Genomic DNA, 24,874 nt, shown 5'->3' with positions numbered 1-24,874 from the left:
TATTTTGCGACTGGCAAATTGCATTGGTTTGCGACTGGCAAATTGCCAATCGCAAAATGCAATGTACATCAGTGTCTCAGACACTGTTCACGATTCCCAATGGGGTCGCAAATTAAATGCCTCATTAATATTCATGAGGCAAGCGCAATTTGCGACCCCATTGGGAATGGCTGGCACTCCCAGGGATGGTGGCCTGCTGGAGTCAGCAGACCACCATGTCTGGGACTGCTTTATAGATGAAACAATTTGCGATGCAGTGCGCACAGCGAAATTCGTTTTATTTATGTGTTTACTTGCCTCCGTTCATCCATATTCTGGTGATTATTACCCCCAACTCTGCCCCTCCCCGCCCTGCCCTGCCTCACCGCCCCACGGAACTCCTTCCACGGGCCGCTACGGGTTGCCAATGTTATTTGTATGTCGCAAACGGGCCGATCTCCCATTTGCGGCTGCAAAAAAGTGTTGTACATCTGTCCCTTTGTGTTGTGTAATGGTTTGTTATTACGGGTTTGATGTGCTGTGCCCGTTATGTTTCTGCTAAGTTATTATTTTTCCTTGTACTAACGAGCACCCTGACACATTCAGTATGAATGTGCAAATATTCACCCAGAAATTGTCTCGTTTTTGCTTCAGAACTCTAGAGCTGCTTGTTTTTGGAAGGCAGTAATAACTTTTGTTTTGTGCGTAGTTTATCCTTTCTGGGCCAATAAACATTTTTGCCAATAAACTGCATTTTTTGGGAGGCATGAGCTTAGTTAGAATTGTTAGTAAGCTTTTTAGGGCAATTACTGCGCACATTTGGTACTATACATGTACTTTTCTTTAGACAATGCCTGGCATCCTTAATGGTGTTTTAGAAGCGGTACATGAGCTTAATTATCTCTGTTAATATTGCTTGGACAATCATTGGCTTACAAACCTCTTTTACTAGAATTAGCAGTATCATTCAAGAAAAGAAAAGAAACTAAAGTTCAGATAAAATAATTTCCAACGAGGAAGCTCGCAAGAATATTACATTTTATATAAGACTTATTTTTTGCAGTTTGAGTGAGCGCTTGATTGATGCATCACAATTTAGAGCTGCGCATGTGGCTAGTAAGTTGATGCTGTCTGTTGTACCACCCTTGCATCGTTCAAGAGCCCACACAAAGCTTCGGTGAATAAGGGCTTAGGCATAGTATCCATTCCTTAACACTGTTAAGGAATTGTGATAAGCTGGTTAGACCAGCGCTGGCTTATGACTCCAGATCTAATGGTTAATTTTATTAACACTTGTTAGACCCGGGATCCCTGGTTGACTGAGGTAGGTACCTTGGGCCAAGTAGCTGCCAACACGAGAGAGTGGCAGAGAGCATCTCCCTCGGAGCCTGAGAGGGGGAAAGCAAAAAGTTTAGGGACTTTAGCCAAAAAGGGTCAAGTTCTACAATACTGCTTTAATTTCTTTGTAAGCTTGGGGATACCTCGTTTTTGCGATTTGTATTAACATTTTTATTTGAAATATTTTTATTATTTTTATAGTAGTCCCGAGTTGGTTATAGTGACAAGCCAGTGATAAAGGGGACAGGCTTGATTGGTTCACTAATAAAAGTTATGCCTGAAGCCATAGGTCTGATCTCTGTCATAAAAAATTATGACAAAGGCAATAGGCTTGGCCTATTTCTTGTGCAAAGCACTTGTTAAACTGAATAGGTCTTTAATTGTGGATTGTTACACTTCATTATGGGCTATAGACAGGTAGTTTGTTACATACAATCTCACAGATTACCATAGCAGACAAGGGATTTGCTGCTTGCCATCCCCTGTGACAAACTCTGGGGGTAGAAGATTCTAATTGTAACTATTCTAGTTATGCCCTTTTGAAAAGGCTGCATATTGTTTTGCCACACATGATTATTTACATAGTTGTAATGTTATAGCTGTATTTAAGATGCTTCCTAGCATATGCACACATCAGGAAGCCTGTGTTGGTTTTGGTATCAAACCAATAGTATATGATTTATTGTAAAACATTATGTCAGCTTTTATTGGTTTGATCTTATTATTGTGAAAAGTTATGAGAAAGCCAGTGGGCCAGTCTTACTTATTGTGAAAAGCATGTTAGAAATACAAAAGGCGTTTAACATGGGTTGTTTTTACATTTGTGTTCCAAACTTGGTGGCAGGCATTTTTTTATGTAATCTCACAGATTACCATAGCAGGCAAGGGTTTTGGCATTGGTTACCTACTAAAACAAACCTTGCGGATAGAAGATTTGCAATGCCATAACCTTAGTTTGTTACTTTTTAAGAGGCATTTTGTAAGGTTTTCTCAACTGTACTTTTGTATACATTTGTAATTTTATTACTGTGTACCTGATGTTTGCCTTGTGCTTTAATTCAGGAGGTCTGAGTTGGTAATCTTGACAAGCCATTGACAAAGGCTTGAGAGAAGGCATGAGAAAAATTATGCCAGTGCCATATTTTGGACCTACCAGCTTTTGCAGGGTCACCCACTAGATTTTTGCCTTCTATTGTTAACCATTTTTTGTTGACATCTGGACACTGCTTACGTTACCTCTGATAAACAATGCTAAAGTGCTTTTGGTCTCTTCCTAAAACATGGCACATTTGGCTTGCATCTAATTGGCGCATTTCATTTACTTGTAAATCCTTAGTATATGCTACTACCTGTATCCAGTTCCTGTAAATAAAATTCTACTAGTTAACAGCAGCACCCCTCGTGCCACTCACTAAAGTAGCTTTTCAAAACATGTCTCAGGCCTACCACTGCATCATGTAGTACAAGTTTTAAAACTGCCATTTCAGCCAGGCAAAATAAACCTTTTGGAAGTCTTAAACCTTAATTTTCAATGCTAGGAAGTCACCCCAAAGGTTGGCCCTTAAGGCTCACAGTGCAGGGTGCATTGTATTTAAGTAGTCAATGTATACTTAAGTTTTTGGTGTCCTAAAGTTGTTTTTCACTATTGTAAGGCCTCTCTCTCTCATTGACCAACACTGGATTACCTTATTACATTTAATAAGTGCTAACTGTGGATTGGAAGCAGAGAGAGAAATGCTGTTTACACTCACATTTATTATAATTAAAAGTCCCTGGTGTTGCAGAGCGTTCCATAACAAAGAGCTACTGTCCACCCAAAATTTGGGAACTTCCCAGGGTTCCCTGCTTCTTGTATACATCTTTTTTACAGCACTCTCTGTTTGAAAGGACACTTCAAACATTTACTCTATCGCCTTTTGGATAACAGCATTTTTTGTTCACATGAAAATTAGTATGCTTAAGTGCTCGGATTGATGGGCCAGTCCTTTCATTTTCCATTTTTACCTCTCATCTAGTTCCTTCTGAAATTTTTATTACTGCTTCCCAGGCAGTGCAAACTGGCTGCTGGTTTACCATTAATTTAATCTGCTGTGCGCCACATCCCACAAGGACACAGCCATTAGAGCAGGCCACTGTCATTAAATAGTATTGTCCACAGTTTCACAGTTTTACCCATCCAAGATGGTCAACACATTGGTACTGAATGTGGCAGCCATACCGGAATTTCAAAAGAACAAAACACCATGTAAAAGCCTAGTGCAAGTAGCCGCTCTCTGCTACTCTTAATTTTATTTCGTATTGCAAATATATGCATGCCATGTTTATCCATCATCTTGTTTTCTTGTCCTACTTTTATCATTTTACTTTATTCATGGCACAATCTCTGTTTTTCACATCCTTATCTTGTCCTTGACACTTCTATCTCCATTCTCATTCTTCCTCTTGGATCTGCAATCCCATACCAAAATAATGTCCCCAAAGTCAATCAACGTCATTGACATCTCACTTCGGCAACATGGTATTCCCAAGACTTGAGAAAGAAAAAGATTTCATCAAAAAAGTTGAACCACTCGGGTGGGTGGACTGCTCCTCCAAAACTCATATTAGCTGCCAAAAGGCTTTGCGCGCATACAGTAAAGATATCAAGTCCTTGTGCTCTTTTCTTTCCTGACAAAATCTCAAGTGTCACAAACTGTAGCCAGGAAAGTTTCAGAATTGATAACTCACTCATTCACCCTTTATGTTGCAAATCTACGGCACTGCCTACTCAATCTGTCTGTGATTTCTCATCTTCAATTACAAGGTTAAAAAGTCTGTAGTTCTTTTCTACATTCTCTCCAGCTCCCTCTTAAGCCGAGCCCTACAAACAAGTTCTATACTTACACCTCCCTTGCCACATTTTGTTCCTCTGACTGGTGGTAGCACAGTGCACATTCTGCATTCTATCAATTCAGACTCACAACTTGACCAGTGCCCTTCTTCTGCCTTTCACCTCCTTGACTCCTCTAACACATCTGTGCTTTCATAACTATGCAACTATTCACTCACAAGCAAACAACTCTGTGCCCAAAGCCTAAAAAGAGGCTTTGATGGTACTTCTGAAAAAGCCTATAATTGATCCATCCATCCTCAGCAGCTTTTGTCCCATATCACTAGTCAGCCTTCCCAATTAAAATCCTAACAAATGAAGTACACTGTCAATGTTGGAAACACGCATGCTATTACAACACATGCCTTAAGAAAGTAGACATGTCTTTAAAACACATGCTTTTAAAATAAATGCTTAACTACATATATGCCTTTACCGCTCATGACTTTACAATGAAAAAGTATTTAGTAGGTAAGTATAAGGCCGTTTTTTGTACCTATATCTATATATTCACTGAAAAAAACAAAGGTTACATGGACTTTAAAGTTAGGCTCATTATTATTATTATTATATTTGGGTTTGTAAAGCGCACAGATACCCTGGGGTTTCCCGGCGCTGGCAGCGAGAAAGAAGCAGAGAAGACAAAAGAGGGGGGGAAGGATTAGGCGGAGAACAACCAAGTTTTCACACCTTTCCTGAATTTGAGATAACATGTTTCAAAACGCAAAGGGATGGGAAGGGTGTTCCAGAGTGACGGCGCCAGGTAAGAGAAAGAACGGCCACCGACTCTAGTGCGTTTGAACCGGGGAACTGAAAAGGTACCTAGGGAGGAAGATCTAAGAGTGCGTAATTCACTCGTACAAAACCATAGAAATTGAGCAGCCATAGTTATCTGAGCTAACTATAACTTATGCCCCCGCAATGCCCTGCTTATGACCTCACATATTACATCACTCATGATGTGGTCAGTGACTTCACTGATGAGATCTCAAATGACATCTCTGATGAGATCACTGATTGCATCATCCACAATATTTTTTAAGAGTTTATGATTTTGAAACCTATATACTGAGCTACTACAAATGTTAAATTAGTATACTAGGTATACTACTATTACATGATCATAATTCTAACATATTTTATCTGAGTGGTTGTGTGATTGTCTGTATCAGTGTGTGAGTTGGTGTCTGAGTGGCTGTAGGAGTGGGTGCATGAATGGTTGAATGGGTGTGTGAGTAGGTGTCTGAGTAGCTGTGTGGGTGAGTAACTGGCTGTATGAGTGGCTGTTTTGGTGAGTGAGTGTGTGTGTCAGTGGCTGTATGGGTGGGTGAGTGAGTGTGGGAGTTACTGTATAGGTGAGTGAGTGGATGTCTGAATGGTTGTATGAGTGAATTCCTGGGTGTGTAAGTCACTGCATGGGTGAGTGGCAGGTGAGTGGGTGTTTGGGTAAGTGAGTTGGTGTGTGAGTGGCTGTTTTGGAGAGTGACTGTCTGTGTGGATGGTTGTGTGGGGAGTGCCTGTATCAATGTCTGAATGAGTATGTTAGTGGTTGTGTGGGTATGTGAGTGAGTGCTTATATGGGTAAGCCAGTGGCTGTGTTGAGTACCTGTATGGGACATTGTGTGGGTTTGTAGGAAGCTGGTTTTCGATGTAGTGCACTTAAAAGAAGTGCACTGTCCAGTACAGAGTCAAGTGAGTCCAGATTGGTATACAGAGGCAGAGTAGATAATACTAACGGGGGGACATTTCAGGACTCACCAGGAGGTACCGCCACGCAACGCCTAAACGGAGGTTTCTCTCAGCCTCTCAGCCTGCACACAGCCGCGGCGCTCTTTGCCACCGAGCGCCGCAGCAGAGACCGGGACTCGGGGAAAGGACCACAACCCCCAGCATTACCAGCGGCCGGAAGCCGCGCACAGAGAGTTGGCGCCAGGCGGCGCATAAAGTCCAGCACCACCCCCCGCGACGCGGGAGCGCCGGGCTAAGCCCGGGCAAAGGGCGGGCCCTCTGTGGCCCTCCGTGGACCTAGGAGCCGGGCCGGGGCCATACCCTTTACGTCCCTCTATCCATCATTTGAGCAGCTGTTTATTATGTGAGTGAGAACTTGTTATTTGTCTTTTATTCTTCTCGTATTAAGCCAGCATTCAACCATCAGCCACTATGACTACTAAAGTGGTTACTATGGACAACTTTCTTATAAAGAAGGTAGCGCAAATTAACAGTAACAGGAGCGCCTCACTGGGTTTGGAACACTCACCTACTATTACTACTGTACCAGAACTCCCAGTAACTGATCCTGATAATCCTGTGGCTATGGAACACTCAGTCCCTGCAGGCAAAGTAACCATTGTAACAGCTATGGTCCATGCAGGCCAGTCTGATGAAAATTTTTGTGCTCCAGTTCCCACAGTATTGGCTATATCATCAGCTACAGGAATGAATGATTGTGTAACTAAAAAATCCCCTAGAAAATTTAAGAAAGCCCGAGTGAGACGGAGGGGGAAGCAAAGTAAGGCAAGTTATAAAGTTACACAAGGAGGGGGGAGTGTGCCTGAAACTGCACCTCTAGTTCTTGAGTTGAGATCCTCAAACCTGGGAGGAGTGGGGGATGCTATTTCACAGAGTCGTCCCACAGATTCTGTGATGCTTATTGACTGTTTACAATCAGGGATTATAGATAATACTGATAATTTTCCCCTTGATTCCACTACAATGAGTAAGCTTCTTTTGTCCAGTACGCCAACTAGCTTATCTCTACCAGATTCATATACAGGGAATGATAATGGAAGGCTATCAGGATCTCCAAAAATGCCCATTGAGGTATCTTTTAGGTCTTCCATTTCACCGCCCACTATAGGAACAAGTAAAAAAAGGGGGGGTGAACCACTGTGTAACCGACCTCAGAAGATAAGGAAAGGGGTAGTTCAGTCCCTACAGTCACATACTGGTCAAATCCCATTAGGTGAAGAGGCCATGTTGGCCAAAATCTTAGAATTAATTAGGGGTGTGTTGCAACCGATTTTGGATAAGACCGACTTGATGTCCAAACATTTGGACATCATAGAGAAAAAGGTTGAACAGAATTCCCTCCTTTTACATGAACTAATAAAAGGCCCGGAAAAAATTAGGACGAATCCCACAGTTAAGACTAACCCTCCTGCAAAATCTAACGCTGTAATGCCCCCTATAACATCTGCTCCTATTACTCCAGTAATTAAGATATCAGCACCCGTGTTTAAAAAAAGGAAATTAGTCCAAGAAAAGGGTAGAGTGGGTAGCCCAACGGTTGTGCCATCAACTCCAACATTGCAACCGCCTGCTATTCAGCTGGCGGCCCCACTAATTAAAGAACAAATTCAAAAACCTGGGGGATCCCAAAATCAGGGTGGGAGAAAAGACCCTTTAACAACTAAACCGAGAAATAAGAATCCCCCAAATATTGCCTTAGAAAAACCGAGCCATACAATAGACTTACCCCCAGATTGTGCCCCTTTTGTCATTGTAATGGCAGGGGTTCCAGAGCTACCTACAGGTAAATGGGAAGATCATGTTGCCTTACGGAACAAGGTTACATTCTGGCTCCGAGACAACAGACCATTGCCTGCATCCATCAATGGAGAAATTGTAAGTGTAAGGCGTGCCCATTGGGTGGGAGTCAGACCTAAGGACAGAATGGGTGATGTAATAGTCATCAATTTCAAGGATTATAGGGCCGTGAGGCACATTGGAGATTGGTTCGATGCCAGTAGCAGCGATGCCATCTCCACACATCTTTTATCCTATTTCTATCCCTATGCACCATCAAAAGACAATAATAAACAGGGTTGGAATAGGCAGCTATTTAAGAAAACATCATACCGACAGCGGGGTTTCAGAAAAGTGGGACCATGGGATATGCCCGGTTTAATGGGGCCACCACCGTTGAGGGGTTATCCTCTTCATGTAAATGCTCAGGACCCCCATATTCATAGGCAAAGCTCGGAGGAGTTTTATCCCAGATACCAGGTATTAGATTATCAATACCCCCCTATAAATAGCCGATATCCACTACATCCTGAGCCCAACCTCCTGCAGGGGAGGCCATGGTATAATAAAGAGTTCCACCCGTCCATGTACAATTTACCTATTCAAAATCGTTTCCAGATTTTTAATGGGCTGGACGGGGTGGATTGACAACAAGCTCAGACATCTCAAAAAAATTTGACTGGGAATAAGGTCTATCCTTAGTTTCTTACCCCTTTATTAAGGATATAGTTCCCCTTAAAAGTACTGAGACTTTGAGCTGGATTCCCCAAGATTTGCCAACTTTACAAAAGACCCTTAATACTAACAGCTTATTACCATGTAACAGTAATATCCAGGAACAGATGCAATCCCCCACAGTTGATATTATTATTAGGGGTGGGGAACAGGCAGGTGAAGGCCTGACCCAGAAAGAGAATGATCTATGCACACTGTTGTTTTGGAATATAGCAGGGTTTAGGCAAAAAATCACAAATCCGGCATGGGAGTCAGTAATAAATGGTCAGGATATAGTGGCTTTGCAAGAAACCTGGATACAGGAATCAATCCATGTAAGTGGCTATAGAACCTTCTTTACACCAGCTGTTGGAGGTCATTTTGGAAGAGCTAAGGGTGGGTTGACAACGCTTGTTTCAAATCAACTTAAAATTAAACAAGCTCACTGCCATTTAAGTTCTTGCTATTTCCAAATTATAACCTTACGGAATTATAAAGGAGCTGTGGTGCTAATTATTAATTATTAATTTTTATAACAATGTCCCGAGAGATGATATTCTGGTTGTAATGAAGCAGCTTAAAGATGACATTCAGTTAGAGGTAGACAGAAATGAAAGGGACCTGATAATCATATGGGGGGGGGATTTTAATTGTTCATTATGTACTAAAAGGAATCAGGGCCTATGTGGCCTAATGACTGAGAGAGACATGTACTTGACACACTTTGATCATACCCTGATGGGGGACTTACTAAATGAATTATTATTCATGTTTGACTTGGGGTTTGCCAATGAATCTGCCCCAGAACCTACACCCTTTGTTCCGACTTTTGTTGGTAGAGGCTCATCGACAACTATTGATTTTATTATCACTTCCAGTAACCTCAATTATAGACTCCTGGGGGTTACGAATATCCAATTACCCATAAGTGACCACCTTCCACAATCTCTTAAGGTAGTAGATTTGTTCCCAGACCCATCGACGGCCGCGCCTCTAGCAGAGACAGCGGTTGATGTTGTCCTTGGGAGACAAAATGGGTACACACTTAAATGGAGTAAAGTAATCCCCACAACCTTTTTTGAGAAACTCTGGGAGGTGTGCTCTAATAGTTTTAGGATTTGCCTAAGTGATAATTCCACTAAAGATCAAATTATTGAGCACTTTGGAACAATAGCTGCAAATATAAAAAGTAGCCTAAGGGTGGAGGCAAAACGCAGAGGCAAGGGGCCTAAGAGCTGGTTTAATACTGTATGTACAAGGGCTTTGAAAATTTTAAAACAGGCAGTACACAGATGCCCTAAGGATAAAAATGAAATAAGAGAGTGTAGGAATACATATACTCAGGCCCTGAAAGCAAGGAAAACCGCATTAAATAAGGAGGCATTAGATTCCCTTTGTGAGGCCTCGCAATCCAAAGATTCTGCTGCATTTTGGAAAGCAGTTAATACTCCTTTCCTCTATGAAACCCACACGGCGCGAATCGAGATTGCAATAGATGAGGATAAATGGGTAGACCATTTTTCAAATCTTTATAAGGCACAGGAAGACATCCATGTTGGGGGTATTAACTCTAGCCTGGATGTACAACAGAGCTACAACCTGGTTACGACAATTGATGAAGTGCTCTTAGCCCTGGGATCAACTAAATGCGGTAAGGCTGCCGGACCTGATGGGATTCCGGCAGATCTATTTAAAGCTAATATTGAAATTTGGGGGCCAATGTTAGTACAACTTTTTAATGCAGCTCTCTCATTGGGCCTGAAAGAATCCTGGTTCACCTCAGTCATTGTCCCGATCTACAAGAAGGGGGATAGGAACAGCTGTGCCTGTTACAGACCAATCTCCCTTCTTGATTCCTCAGTAAAAATTTTAGGACGTGTTGTGTTGGCAAGACTCCAAAGCTGGGCAGAGGAAAATGATATTATTAGTGATTTGCAATTTGGTTTCCAAAAAGGGATTGGTACAATTGAGCAAGGGTTAAACCTAATGCTCTTGCAGCATAAATATATAAAGATAAAATCCGAGCGCTTGTATTTTACTTTTGTCGATCTCTCTTCAGCGTTCGATTGTGTATCACACTCTAAATTGTGGAATATAATGAAAGGTTTGGGAGTGGATAATAACATTATCTGTTTTTTGAGGGAACTCTACAGTGGAGCTACAGCCTCTGTTCGTTACGGCAGGGGGGGAGAATGCTCCAGACAATTTAGCATAGGTCGCGGAGTGCGGCAAGGTTGCGTATTGGCACCTTTTTTATTTCTTCTTTATATCAATGGGCTCGAGCGTCACCTGCTGCAGGAGTGTAGGGATATGCCCAGGGTGGGGAGGAGGGAAATCCCTGCGCTCATGTATGCGGATGACGCAGTACTCATGGCACGCACTCCTCGTGCTCTACAAAAACTAGTAGTTAGCTTTGAGAAATTTATGTTGAACCTGGATCTACTAGTTAACTGTAGTAAGACTTTCTCAATGAATTGCGGCCTAAAACCAGGTAAATCAATGAAGCGTATTGTTTTAAATAATGTCCCGCTGGATAACACCCCAACCTTTTCTTATTTGGGCATTTTATTCCATGAGTCAGGCTCTTGGACAAGCGCTATTAAGGCTAGAACTCTTTTATTTATGAAAACGATCATGGCCTTACAGAATTTTGTTAGGAAACTGGGCAGGAAGCCGATAAAAGAAATGTTAACCATCTATAAGGCTACATGCTTGTCTGTGGCTATGTATGGCTCAGGTCTGTGGGGATATGCAAATGTTGATCAAATCCAGCTGGTAGAGAATAAATTTCTGAGGGGAGTTCTAGCAGTTCCACAGTGTGCAGCCACATTTAATTGTCACGCTGAACTAGGTCAACCCTACATAACGGACATTATCAGAATTCAACCTATCCTATTGTGGCATAGGGTATGGACTACTAACGAATGCGTTATGAATCGGGCTCTGCTACGTGACACCCTCAGTTTGGACCATGCGGATAGAATGGAATGGTTGAGTTACGTAAATCATTTCTTGACCGAGATTGGACTACACTCATATTTCTCGGATCCAACCTCAATGGACACTATCCCTAGGAAGTTATTAAAAACTATCTGCCTGGACCACCTGATGAGTAAGAGGAAGAGAGTGGAAATTTTGAAATCTACAGTACACTCTCACCTTCCCACCCTCTGTGAGACTAATACTGTACAGCCATATTTATCCCTGCCCATGACTAACTATGATCGCTTTCTTTTAACTCGTTTTAGATTTTGTATATTTTTTAGATTAGTGTCTTTTCCATGCATGAACTCATGGACTCATATTTTGCCCACTTGCTTGTGTGATGGTACATCACAGCAATCTGATATTCACATCCTTTTTTTCTGCAAATTTTATACTGCTATACGTAGGAAAATTATTGTCCCTTTTTTAAAAAACATGAATTTAACCAAATGTCGCCCAGCTTTTTTAGAAGTACAGAAAATGGACACGATTTTAACTGTTACTGTGATTTTAAATTATTTAAAAAGTGTTTTTAAATTTAGAAAACAAATTCAAATTGAAATATCATAGATTCCTTATTGACCTACCTCACTGTATTATCAATCATGAGAAGAATTTATTGTAATTATTGTAATTATTGTACTTTGTTTTATGTTTGCAACTTTTATGGTTAATTGTTTTTTAACCGAATAAAGTTTATTGAATTGAATTGAATTGATAATACTAACGCTCTATTTGTGGTAGTATGGGCAAGCAGTTAGGCTTATCAGAGGGTAGTGCTAAGTATTTGTTGCACTCCCAGAGACAATAAATGAGACACACACACACACGAATAAATCCAAGACTAATTTGCAAAATATCACTTTTTTGTATATATTTTAAACCAAGAACTTCATTCACAGGTAAGTACTTATTTTCAAATAAATCATCAAAGTTCAAGAAAACGTCACAATTGTACGCAATTACTCACAATGGATTCTTATGGGAGGAAAAAGGCAGAAATACATAGAAATTCGTGCAGTTGGCTCTAGGGGTTCACTTTAGTGCAATGGCAAGCCAAAGTCCCAAGTTCCACCAACAGTTCGTTGGGAGAGTATTGGATTCAGCCAGTAGCAGAGTGCTGAGGGTGTTGGTAGCTGGTGCACTACAAAGAAGGGGGGCCACCTAAAAGTGGGCTGCACTTGTAGACAGGTCAGAGGGCTCCCAAATGGGGGCTCTGGTCGCATGAGCCTCTGGAGCATGGGAGCACAGCTGGTTCATCATTACCCAGGCTGGGCGTACTGGGTGCAGAGTAGGTTGGTCAGCCAGGCTCAATGTGCAAGGGTGGTCTTTGCAGTAAGGTGCAAGCAGCTAGCAAGGATGATTTCAGGACAGTGGGGCCACTCATGAAGTAGAAAACCAAAGGTTCTGATGTCCCTCGATGGATGCTTGCTTCTTGAGCAGTTGAAGTCCGGACTGGACTCTTTTGGCTGACGTAAGTTGCAGGGCGTCTGGTACCAAAGGGATTAATACAACACAGCTCTGGTTGGTCCTGGTGTCTTTACACTCGGTGAGGAGACAGATCTGACCTCTCAGAGCACAAATACCTTGTCCTAGGCAGTTGGGGTGTCAGTTGGGCTGATGTGCTGAAAGTTGTCAAACTGGACCCTGCAGGTTCAGTTGCTTCAGTCTGCAGGGGAGTAGCTCCTCAATTCCAAGGGAGTACATGGCAATTGGTGAAGGGTTCAACTCTTTGGTTTTGTCTGCACCAAGACACACAGAGTGCAATGGCAAATTGAATCATCTGGGTGAGGGGTCCGTAGGGTGGCACAATTTTTGCTGCAGCCCTAGTGGACCCTCTTCAGTCCCAATGCCCTAGGTACCAGGGGTACCACTTACTAAGGACTTACGGGGCTAAAGTTGTGCCATTTGTGGACAAATGGTACAGTTTTAAGAAAGACCTCCAGCCCTGGGTACATTGTTAGCAGGGACCCAGTGTACTTTCAGTCGAAATCACATCAATACCACGCAAAAAGTGAGGGCCAACCATGTCAAATGAAGAACTTTCCTACAGTATGTGAGTGGCTGTATCGGTAAATAAGTGGGTGTATGAGTAGCTGTATGGGTGAGTGTGTGGCTATGTGAGTGGCTGTGTGGGTGAGTGAGTGGTTGTGTGAATGGCTGTCTGAGTGAGTGAGTGGGTGTGTGAGTGGCTCTATGGAGGAGTGAGTGGTTGTGTGAGTACCTTTAAGGGTGAATGGAGATATGAGAGGTTGTGTGGGATGTGAGTGAGTGTGTGAGTGGTTCTGTGGATGATGTCAGTAGTGATGAAATATATGAGGCCATAAGCAGTGCATTGCAGGGGCATAAGTTATAGTTAGCTCAGGTATCTATAACTGCTAAATTTCTATGGATTGGTACGAGTGAATTCTGTACCTAACTATAATGTCCTTGTAACCTTTGTTTTTTTCAGTGAATTTCTAAGGGGTTTTTTAATTCTATTTCCTAACTATAATGTCTTTGTAACCTTTGGTTTTCTCAGTAAATTTTATTTACTAACTGTAACCTGGAACCTTTGAGAGTGAGTGTTTGAGTGAGTGTCTCAATGGGTATGTGAGTTGATGTGTGAGTGTCTGAATGGGCCTGGGAGAGTCTGCATAAGTGTCTTATTGGGTGCATGAGTGGGTGCATGAGTCTCTGAGTGGATCTGTGAGTGGGTGCATACGTCTCTGAGTGGATCTGTTAGTGGGTGCATACGTCTCTGAGTGGATCTGTGAGTGGGTGCATAAATCTAAGTGGATCTCTGAGTGGGTGCATCAGTGTCTGAGTGGCTCTGAGAGTGGGTGCATAAGTCTGAGTGGATCTCTGTGTGGGTCTATGAGTGGACGCGTGAGTCTCTGAGTGGGTGCATGAGTCACTGAGTGGGTCTGTGAGTGAGTGCATGAGGGTCTGAGTGGGTCTGTGAATGTCTGAGTGGGTCTGTGAGTGGGTGCATAAGTGTCTGAGTGGCTCTTGAGTGTCCGAGTGGTTTGTTGAGTGGATATATGACTGTCTGAGTGTATGTGTGAGTGGGTGCATAAGTGTCTTAGTGGGTCTGTGAGTAGGCATGTGCCTGTCTGTTAGGTTCCGTCAGTGGGTGCACTATGCCACTCTTTATTAGTTGCCTATTCCCAAAAGTGACTGCATAAGTGTCTCACTGGGTACATCTGTGGGTGCATGATTCTCTGAGTAGATCTGTGAGTGGGTGCATTAGTCTCTGAGTGGGTCTGTGAGTGGGTGTGAGAGTCTCTGAGTGGCTTTGTGAGTGGGTGAATGATTCTCTGAGTGGGTCTGTGAGTGGGTACATGAGTGTCTGAGTGGGACTGTGAGTAGGTGCATGAGTGTCTGAGTGGGTATATGAGTAGGCATGTGAGTGTCTGTGTGGGTCTGTCAGTGGGTGCACAACACCACTCTTTATTGGTTGCCTGTTCCCAAATGTATTCAGCTTACGTCTTTGACGTGTGCACCACACAATCTATCAAAAATACAATTATGTATCTTCAACATAGAACAAATCCTCCCTACTGCCCTCTTCAATCTTTGTCGTCTTCCTCTCAACAGCTTGTCTTGCTAGTAAAAATCCAACCAGCACCCTTTCTTTCTAGCAACCAAAACATTGAATTCTCTTTCACTCCCCATTAGATTACTGGACAACAGTCTTGTCTCCTAGAAACACACACCTCCTTTTGACTGCTGGCCAGGCTTCATTGCAGAAAATGCTGCACTCGTCACGTGCATTCGTGTATGCCTGCTTATATGCTGTAGATTATTGTTGAGATATCTCATCTGCTGTGTTTAGGATGTTAGCCATCACATTATCAAATACATATTCCATTTAATGTATTCATTTGTAAGATCTCCTTCTGTTTTGTGTAAGATTAATCAGGCATTTGCATATACAGCAACCATGACTCTGCCATCAACCTCCGGGAGGACAGATGGCATTTTTAGGCATCTCTACTTGCAAGCGTGTGATGGAATCCAAGATCACTATTCTTTCACACCTGAGCCCAGGTATCTCTTGTTCTCATCTTACTTTTTCACCACACCCTTTAGCTCCTTTCCCTTGGGTTCTACACTCAATTTTGAATAACATTTCATATGTCACTGAGGTCCTACTCTTCTCCAAGATGGCCAATATTTTTTTAATATCACCTATCAAAGGCTGAGTCATCAGCCATTCTCCTCTGTCTAAATACTCTGCAATAGATCATCTGTACTTTCTGAATAATCCGGCAAAGACCCTGTTAGCATTTGGTGCTCCTTCGTGTGCTTTATTTCACACTCCCTTTCACTGCGTTTTCTTTCTGTCCTACATTGCAGGCCAACAACTTCAGTCTTTTATGGTGAGGAAATTATGGCATTGTTGAGTCTCCCACAGGTGTCAGAGAGAGTCAGGATAATTTAATTCAGGTGCGCAGAGGGTCTTTCATTGAGAAGCCACATGGTGCACTTGATCACTGCTACTTTCAAAGGCTCGGTTTTAAAGGGCATCCAAAATGTTTCTGCTCAGTTTAGAAAAACATGTGATCACCTACTTGCAAGTTGGGGCCATAGCTTGCCTTCAGACATTTTGAACATTATAGCATAGTCTTTTGCGATGAGTGGGTGTTTTATCTGTTGTTGGTGAACTCCATAAATAGCGTGTTGCCTTTTTGAACTAAGCAGGCCATAAAGTCACTACTGAGGACACTTTATTAGAAGAGATGGGTGTAGACTGACTATCTCTTTCAAGAACTGAAACATTGCCACATCTAGGTCCTGGCCTTTTGCTGTTGCAGTCAATAACATTTTTGTTAGAGCACCCATCAGTCATTCTACTACTCAATCAGCTGTGGCCAGGGAAAAAAAGATGCACTGCACTATCTTCCAGGTACTGTTGAAATTCTCAGCCTTGGAAAGGAGGCTCCATATCACCTTTGATTCCTCTCAGGTTCCCATGTTTGGCTATGATCTTCTCTGTTCTTGGAATAACTGTTGCTGCTAAGGTTGTAGCCATATATAATATCTGTTTATTTATATTTTCATCTAGAAGACCAAGAGTTGATGGCAATCGGGGGAATTTTTAGAAAGCTGTACGCACTCTCATCCACAGGCTATCAGATGATGGCTCTGAGGTGATAAGAATGTCCTTCCCTACTTTCTTCCTTGCCTATCACATCAGTCATTATCGCACTTCAAGTTCTCACAGAGCAAAAAATTTCCTGAAACCAAGCTATTTCTTGGATTCTTGGCGTCCTTTCTCCATTGCGTGTTGTCACATGTGTGCTAGCTTCACAAATAAGTCAGTGATCATGACTAATCTTGTGCCATTCTCCAGAGGCATGATTTTGTGTTGAAGTTTCAAGATATTGGTGTGTTTCTTTTTTACTTCCTATTTCAACGTCTCTTGCTTTCCAACAGAGTCTTCCACCTGTTAAGCTGGTATGCCTCTTTATTGTGTTGCAATCACAGATCGGCCACTGTTTTGTGAGGCATTTCTTCCAACGTGGTGTCTTTGGATAGTGCATGTTCTATGAGGGCTTCACATGTTCCACAGAATTGTCTTTGTCTATCTTTACCTGTCCTGTGACCTTTCAAGATTGGCTGGATTCTCAATATCCGACCAATACTATAAAGTCACTTTATGTTCTTGCAACTAGAGTTCCCAGTTTACTATGCAATGCACTGAATGTGGTGCAAGGGTATGCAGAGGAGTGCTAGTTGCTTGTGAACTGTGAAGACTTTGGACAGATTCCCATAGAGATACATATGAATGTTTTTACAATCCCATAAGAGGTCACACACCTGGGCAAGGTACTTTAACTATTTATATGGGCAAAAAAATCTAGAACAGTTTTCAGACACTTACAGAAAAATAAACAATATTGACAATGACTGATACCACTCAATTATTTATTTATCATTTTATGTACCAAAAATGTTTTTCTATTTGGATAAAAAGTTTTTTATATAAATGTTTGTGTCGATTTTTGTTAAAAAAGTTTGTTGGTTGTCATATATATCAGTGAATACATGAAATATTTGTTCATGGGTAATACATTCATACACAGAAACACACTAGATATTTTTCAATTTTTCTGATCAAGAATAGCAAAACAATTAAGAATCCACGTTCATTGATTGTTGATAATACACAATACGTATATTGAAGCGATGTGAAGAAACTGGCGGTTTGTTGACAAACTACGAGCGTTCGGCAAAGCCTTCATCAGGACTCCGTCACAGTATACACTGAAAAAGATACAAGACAATGATAAAAGAAACCTGGATATTTATGGCGGCGGTTTTTATGATTCAACAATTTTTGTCATGAGACAAGATATAAAGCAGAGATATCAATTAAAAGTTGTGTCATTCAAGAGAAAAAGTGCTTCAGAAACCACATACCGAAACAATTCGTAGTTTACATGCATCCATCGAACGAGGAAAGGAAAGAAGAATACTCTCCCCTAACAATATCCCTACATTAAAAGCGTGAATGGGTTGCAAGAATTCCTAAGTGAATCATTAAGAACTAAGATAAGAAATGAAAAGAGAGAATAAACCCAGGTGTGCTGGACATAGAGCAGGAATGCTACATGTGCTGAGATAGATTGTAGTGCAAACATTTACATGCTATATAGAGATACGTTGCAAAGACATACCCATATGTTGAAAAGAATGGATATGGCAGGATGTAAAAAAATTGGCGGAATCAATATCCAAAAATGCAGTCCAACCTGAAAGAAAATGGAATAACACAGTTCATATTTTATTACTAGAGACATGTGTACGGATTCAGGTCGAAATCTGAGACACTTTAGTCTACACTGTATTACCTTGAATGTTGATATGCTCCAACTCTAGCTTAGTAACTTCAGTCTCAGTGATCAATAGGCCGCCAGACTGGAGGATGGGTGGACTCTTTACAATTGCAAAATGGAAAACAGTTGTTCCCTATAAATGGTAATGAAATTAGTGGGTAAGTGGCAACCCAAGACACTAGGCTAAACGAGCTATGGGAGGGCAATGGTAATACTAACATGTGCAATATTATATTTGGGGAGTATCTGTGGAACTACACAGTGAGATCATAAGTGGTATCCGTCCTTACTTGGGTAAGTACAGCCCCAATGCCAGAAACTACCACCAGCTTTGTGTGTTGGCCAGGATTGAAGGTGGCCATTTTGTAGTCACTGGTAAGAGAATATTTATCTTCTGAAAGACCTCGCCTTAGGTTTGATTCCAACTAAACCATTTCAAAGATTCACAGAGTTGGATAGTTTGGATACGAACCTTCTACAGTTAATGGCCCTCTCTATGTTATGTTATGTTATGTTATGCATTTTTTATTAGGCGCACAGCTGCTCCAGCGAAGGAGCGTCCTGGCGCCGCAACAAGGTAGCAGCACAACACAACAAGATAAAAACAACAGTGGGGATGGACTAAGGGAACGGGAAAGTTTTCACCGCTCGGCGGAATGAGAGCAAGTCCCTAAGGGCGCGAATCGCCGGGTGGAGGGAATTCCACAGCATAGCCGCGCGGACTTGGAAAGAACGTCCGCCGGCTCTGCTGCGCTTGACACGAGGGACAACCGCTAGTTCCAGATCAGCAGATCTTAATGCTCGTGCAGGGGTGAAGTTTGGACAAGATCATGGCTGGGGATCCCTTAAGTATTTTGTAGGCGACACAGAGGATCTTAAACTGAATCCGCTGGGCCACCGGTAGCCAATGCAACGATCGCAGGGTGCTAGAGGTCGGACAAGATCTAGGTAGTCCAACCACCGCTCTCGCAGCGGCATTCTGAATCCGCTGCAGACGACCAATTTCTGCTTGGTTTAAGCCAGCAAATAAAGAGTTCGCGTAATCCAGCCTGGAGATGACAGTCGCTTGGATCACGAGTTGCCGGGTAGCGGCATCAAAAAACTTAAGCACCGGACGTAGTCCCCGTAGAATGCCAAAACAGCAGGCCGCCGTACGTTTAGTATGACATACAAACGTAAGGGTGGGGTCCAACCAGACTCCGAGGTTTTTAAGCTCGGAGACTGGGAGAGGTGTAGGACCCAGATCCCCCGGCCACCATCTGCCTCCCCAGAGTTCCGGTTGCTTCCCAAAAATCATGACCTCGGTCTTACTAGCGTTCAGCTGGAGGCAGTTGGACGTCATCCAGCCAGCGACCGCCCTCAGTCCATGTTGGAATCTGGGTGCATCCACATCGGCATCCCCGCTGATCGTGACCGCTAGCTGGGTGTCATCGGCGTATGACACCATTGTCATACCCCATTGACGAACAACCTCAGCCAGCGGCCTTACGTATAGATTAAACAACGTAGGACTCAGCGAGGAGCCTTGGGGGACCCCCAGATCCAGCAGATGGGGTTTGGACTGGTAAGGAGGGACGGTCACGCTAAAGGTCCGATTGGCTAGGAAAGACCGGAACCATTGGAGAGCGATGCCAGTGACACCAGCCTCCTCTAATCGACGCAGAAGGATGGGATGAGATACGGTGTCAAAGGCGGCGCTCAGATCTAATAGCACCAGCGCCGCCGTTTGACCCGCATCGAGCACGGAGCGCAAATGCTCTACCATATACAGCAGAGCCGTCTCCGTGCTATGGCCCGCTCGAAACCCATTCTGCGTCGTGTCGAGGATATCGGCACTATGGAGCAATGTACCGTCTTGCTGTTTACCGTTGTTAGTGGCCATGCACATGTCTATCATCTTTTTGCTTCAGTCCTAGTTTGCCCCAAGAATGAAAAATACCTGAAGTATTTGAGGGTGGATTTCATAATCTTACATTGTATGACGTGTAGCATCAGTGTTATTCATAACTGAGAATTATGCTGGTGTTTGGATGTTAGGGAGATGAGGATGATGTCACTGGCACGCTTCTAGACATGCTAAAGCACCTCCTGAAATACTTGAGCAACTCAAGCAATGCCAACGCTAAGATACCTAAACATTGACATCGCTAGAGTAGCTCAAGCATTTCAGAATGTAATTTTAACATCAGTGTTAAAAATATTCTGAAATGTGCATTGTAAATAACATGTTTTTACATGTACCATAGGAGCTGTTTTGATACTATTCATACGTTCTTTTAGGAATGCTGCATGATATTTTCATTGCGGTGGGGGACCATTTTTGGGTCATAGTACGAATTTTTGGTATTGTGCAGTTTCTTTAGAGTGATGGATTTTATTAGATCCGGCAATGGTCTTTTGTGTTAATGTATTTGCGGTAATGTTAATGAGATTTTTCTGGGTACTACCTAATTTGTTACTGTTACGATTGTTAAGATTTTTGGGGCAATTGAATTGCGTATTTATTATTATTGATGGGCTTTTATGATGACAAATTAACTTTATTGCCTTTTTATGCAAAATAATTAACTTTACAGTGGATGCCATGTAATACATGAACTGTTTTGACCATATTAATGAGCTTTTGTGACAGTGAATGATTGTTAATGGCTCTACTTAAACAACAAATGAACCTTTTTTGGAACAGTAAATGAGCTTTTTTAAAGCAATGCTTGTGCTTGCTTTTGGTACTATTTATGAGCCTCTAAGACAATGCGTGAGCTTTTTTTGGTACTGTTGATTTCCTGTCCAATATGCTTTTAGGGACAAAGTAGGAGGGTTTTTTCTGAGGCATATATACTTTTCTTATTGTTAATGTACTTTTTGGGGGGGTAATGCTTCTGCCTATTTTGTACTGTTAATCCGTTTTCCCAGGCACAGTATACTCTTTTCGGCTTTGCAAATGAGTTTTTTTAGTAGGACTTGTTTGTTAATATAAATGAGCTTTTTCTGGCCATTGCATGAGCATGTTTGGTCCCGTTAGTGGGTATTATTGTAACAATAGATGAGGTTCAATGGCTATTTATACAGATTGTATGAACTCTTTTTTGTACGGTGCCTGGCAGTTTTATGTCTATAACTGGGGTTTTCTAAGGCAACATGTGACTTTTCTTGTACTATTAATGTATGTTGCACGATTAAAGCATGAGCTTAATTGATATTGGTACTGGGGTTTTTGGTGCCCTTATATTAATTATATTGAAAGAGAAATATGCATTCTTGGCCATTGTAGATTACCCCTTTAAGGACCATCTTAAACACACTGCATATCCTTTTTCATTTTGGTTGATGTGTTTTTTTACAGTTGTACAAATCACTTTTGGGTAGCCTCAGAGGACTTTCGGCTGCATTGAAAAAAGAGAATGGAAATGGAAGGAGTAGCTGAGGGCAGAAGATGGCCTTCAGCTCCAATTCACCAGGCCTAGAAGATCTTTAATGGTGCTTTCAATAGGATTTAAACAGACAACAAATTAGCTTGTTCGATTTTGAATGTAGATTCTCTGCTATGCATGACATTTTCTATACTTTTAATGAGCTTTAGAGGGATTATTCTGGACTTTTAATGATCCTTCAGTTGGCAATACATGAGCTAAAATGTAGCTTTTATGGCAGTTTAGTCTATGCAAATATTTATCACCTTATAGAGTAAAGCATGATCATTCTTTGCACTCCTAATTAGTATTTCAATGCATCTACGTCACCCCCCTTGCTTCAATAATAAAATCCCATGGCCTGCACCTAGTGTCATATGCCGACGACACTCAATTAGTGGTGTCCCTCTCTCAGTAGGTGGAAGCCACGGCGGCCAGTTTCAGGAACTGTTTGTCTGACGTAATGAACTGGATGAACGATCACTTCTTAAAGCTTAACACCGAAAAGACTGAAGTGATCGAATTTGGCCATAAACCATCTATCTGGAGTTACCTATGGTGGCCTCCAGAAGCGGGCAATTGTCCGATTCCAGCCAACAAGGTCAGAAATCTAGGCTTTATAATGGATAAAGATCTCACTTGTACTGCACATATCAGTCAGGTCACCTCAGCATGCTTCTATACAATGAAGTTACTTAGGAAAATCCAGCCCTACATTCCGCTTTCTTTCAGAAAAACCGTGGTGGGAGCCCTAATCATGTCGAGGGTTGACTATTGCAACGCTCTTTACCTGGGGGCAGGGGAAAAACAGCTTGCCAGGCTCCAGTCTATCCAAAATACTGCGGCAAGAGTTTTACTCAACCTCCCCAAAAGACACCCTACTTCCACAGCTATACGGGAACTGCACTGGCTCCCTGTTAGGCGCAGGATCCAATTTAAGACCTTGTGTCTTGTTCACAAATCATTGTATGGGAACTCTTCTGAGGAGCTTACCAACCTTCTCCCCCTCTATGTGCCTTTGCGCACCTTAAGATCCCGTAGTCATCATCTACTCCAAGTGCCGAGAATAAAAAGAGCCCGGTGGGGCGGTAGATCTTTCTCCCTCCTAGCCCCTAAGCTGTGAAACAGTATGCCTGTCACTATGCGCTCAGAAAAGAACAGGGCGAGCTTCAGAAGGGCGCTAAAGACCTGGCTCTTCACGCTGCCTTAACCTCTCTCTACTTCCCTCCCGTTCTTTCAGCGCCAAGACGCCTCGGCATAAGAGCGCTTAATAAATAATTCAGTCAGTCAGTAAATGAACATACAGAGCGCAGTCAATGAATTGCTATAGGGCAATGCATGGGCTCATTCACACCTCCTGCCTCCGCAAATCACCACCAGGCCCTGCCTGATTCTATGACCCTAGTGCATATGTTGTCTGTATTTGTTTACCAAACCTCTTTGTGGATAGTTTAGAAGCAAGAGTCTTGCAAGCAGTTACTGGATCTTGACCTGTCAATCATTTGCTGAAAAATCTCTGTCCCAATGACTGATAGAAAGAACAATTTCTTTTTGCATTGCCTGTAATGCTTCCATAGGTAAATGCATGTTTAAAGTTTCCTTCGTGTAATTTACCATTTTACAATAAGAGTGTTTAAACAACCTGATACGCTCTTAAATAAGCACATCCCCAGTAAATGTTTCTAGCTGCTATACGCTCTATTCAAATTCTTTTTCAAATGACTTCCAATTTTGTATTCGAACTCTGTTTTTCTTTTAAAGACTGATGCTTTCCAGCAATTACTCTGTGAACCAGAAGAGATCAGAGAATTGTACAATGAGTATATAAGCGGAAGTTACCTGAAACCACTGTGAAATTAGTATTAGCATTTTTATTTTTGGTTCATTTTCCTTTAGCTTTAATAAGGAAAATTTGTGGTGTGCAATATCAACACCAGAATATCGATGAGACTAAAAAAGGGCTGGGCCTTGCAACATAATCTCTTGGTCAAGTCCATACATTTCTAACGTGTGAAGCCAATGTGACTCCACAATAAGGACCAGGAATTGCTGAATATAGTAAAAGGGTTTTATTTTGGTTTACCAATCAATCCAGTATATATGCATACCAATAATAGGTTCAATGAGTACAGCAATACAGTAGATACGCTGAAATATCTCTGTAGGTTGAGGCGCAATAGAACAAAATACTGAATTATGATAGCCACAGCAACAAAGAAACAGATTAAAGCAAATAGATGTTCCATAAGGAAACTTACCTCCTCTCTTCTAGCATCAGTCAAGTATAGGGTCATCGAGGGGGGGGACTCTATTTAGGGAGCATAGAAGGGGTCAGAATGATCAGGCCCCAGTAGAAGTCTTAGAAAAAGGAAATAAATGTAAGAATAAGGCAAGCAAAAAGGTCTGTACCTCTCAAAGTCTAAACGTAATCTCAGCCCCTTCTTTGTGCAAGAACACCAATGTAAAGTAACAGAAGATTCAGAAACGTTCTTCTCTCCTTTCACACCACAAAGAGCCAATCAAATCATTATTTGAGTGCACCTGTAACATCCCTTCAGTTTCTCATCGCATTGATCTGGGACTGCAGTTCTCAATTTTGAACATCTCTTCATCCTGTAATAAGATGAACAGAAAATCTCTTTCGACTAGTGAACACTCCATGTTCACTGCCAAATTCTTCCCTCCAGTCCTCTCTATCAGTTGTCTAAATCAAACAATAAGCCTTTCTCTAACTAACGATAATCATGATAATACACCTGCAAAGAAAGAGAGAACATGATGACAAAGCAAAATGAATTTCAACTGAGGCCTGTAGTCAGGCTAATTTAAGTGAACATTTAATGTCCACTTTGAATACAAGTGTGCATGTGCAAGTGCAACTTGAAGAATGAGTGTAAAATGTGAGGAATAGAGTACATGTTTCCTTATGCAAGTATAACTTGAAGTGTAAGTGTAAGAAAGTGAATACCTGAATCTCTTAGAGGTTGCACCTCCTTATCCACCTTCCACATTGAGCTAAAAACCTGTTTTTTCTAGCTTTCCCTCGATGCTGTAAAATATGATGCTCAGCGCTGGAAAACCCTAAGGGTAGTTACACGCTATACAAGAACTAAATAATAATAATAATATTAAAAATAGAGTACACATGTTTACATGTTTGAACAGAACATTAGTTCAAACTTGTAGAAATCTATAATCCATACAAAACGTTTAAATGCCTCACACACGTT

This window comes from Lissotriton helveticus, chromosome 5_1 (assembly GCF_964261635.1).
Source record: "Lissotriton helveticus chromosome 5_1, aLisHel1.1, whole genome shotgun sequence".
NCBI classification, from domain to species: domain Eukaryota; kingdom Metazoa; phylum Chordata; class Amphibia; order Caudata; family Salamandridae; genus Lissotriton; species Lissotriton helveticus.
This window is presented reverse-complemented; position numbering follows the sequence as displayed.